The following is a 1,829-nucleotide window of genomic DNA, read 5'->3' as shown; positions in this document are numbered from 1 at the left end:
AGTAGAGGTTTTCGAAATAGTTGTTGATGATCTTCCACAGAGTCTGTACAGATTTCACACTTTTCACTCCTTATTGCATGAATTTGGAGTTTTTTCATTCATTTTTTAAATAAGGTTGGCTAGGGCTTATAAATTTTATTCATTTTTTCAAAGAATCAACTCTTGCATTTATTGATTGTATTGTTTTCTTAGTCTCTATTGCATTGATTTCTGCTCTGATCTTTATAATTTTCTCTCTTCTTTTGGCTTTGGGCATGACTTGCTCTTCTTTTTCTAGATGTTTGAGGTGTAGCATCAGGTTGTTATTTGTGCTTGTTTTGTTTTCCTGATGTGGGAACACAGTGCAATAAATTTGCCTCTGAGGACTGCTTTAATTGCATTTCACAGATTCTGGTAAACTGTATTTGTATTTTTGTTTGCTTTTAGATACTGTTTAATTTATTTAACTTCCTCTGTCACCTACTGATTGCCCAAGAGTGTGTTATTCAATTTCCATGTGGTTGTGGGTTTTTGCAGTTTATTTTGTCATTAATTTCTAGTTTCATTGTGCTATGATCCAATGCATGGGATAATTTCAATTCTTTTACATTTACTTAAGTATTTTCTGTGGGCTATTATATTGTCTATTTTGGAGAATGTCCCATGTACTGCTGAGAAGAATGTATATTCTGATGTTTTTCACTGGAAAACTCTATGTACGTCTAGCAAGTCCTTTTGTTCACAGCCATGATTCAGTTGTGTTCTTTCTTTGCTCATTTTCTGTCTGGTTGATCTGTCCCTTGTGTCAATGTCATGTTAAGGTCTCCTGTTATGATTGTGTTATTGCTTATTTGATTTTTTCATTTCTGTTAAATGTATAGCTGGGTGATCCCAAATTTGGTGCATATATATTTAAGATCATTATCTCTTCTTGATGTTTTTCATTAACTCATACGTAGAGACCTTTTTTACCTCTTCAGATCATTCTTGGTTTGAAGTTCATTGTCTGCAACAGAATGGCTACACCTGATTTTTGGGGGGTTCTTGTTGCATGAAATATTGTTTTCCATCCTTTGACCTTCAGTCCATGACTTTCCTTTTGGGTTAGATGGATTTCTTGTTTAAAACCTAGGGTTGGATATTGTTTCTTCATCCATTCTGCCAGTCTGTTTCTTTTAATTGTTGAATTGAGGCTATTTACATTAATAATTATAACTAATATATATTTGTTTATTTGTGACATGTTATCTTCCTGCTGTTGCTTCTTTATCTTTCCACTCTGTTTAATTGTCTGCCTTGCTTAGAGGTTTTTTGTCCTGTCTATCTGGAATGTCTTTCAGTATTTTCAGGGTTGGTCTGGTGATCATGAAGTTTTTCAGCTGTTGTTTGGCATGGAAGTATCTTATTTTTCCATCCATTTTGAAGTACAGTTTTTCAGGGTACATCCGTCTGGAACGGAATTCGTTTTCCTTTAAGATCTGAAATACTTCACTACATGCTCTTCTTGACTTCATTTTTTGTGTTGAGAAGTCTGCTATGATTCTGATAGGATTTCCATTATAGGTGATCTGTCTCTGCTCTCTAACAGCTTTTAATATTCTGTTCTTACACTTAATTTCTGGGATGGTGATTATTTTATGTCTGGGTGTAGTTTTATTTTGATTATGGCTATTTGGAATTCTATTTGCTTCAATCATCTGTATGGCAGTTTCCACTCTCATGTTTGGGGAATTTTCAGCTATTACTTCTGTAAATGGCCTCATGATATCATTTGTGTTGTATTCTTCTTTTTTGTTTATTCCTATCAATCTTATGTTGTTTTCCTTTGCATCCTCTTATAGCTGTTGAAT

This window comes from Cavia porcellus, unplaced genomic scaffold (assembly GCF_034190915.1).
Source record: "Cavia porcellus strain 051 isolate PalLab524CR breed Dunkin Hartley unplaced genomic scaffold, mCavPor4.1 scaffold_18, whole genome shotgun sequence".
Classification (NCBI taxonomy): domain Eukaryota; kingdom Metazoa; phylum Chordata; class Mammalia; order Rodentia; family Caviidae; genus Cavia; species Cavia porcellus.
This window is presented reverse-complemented; position numbering follows the sequence as displayed.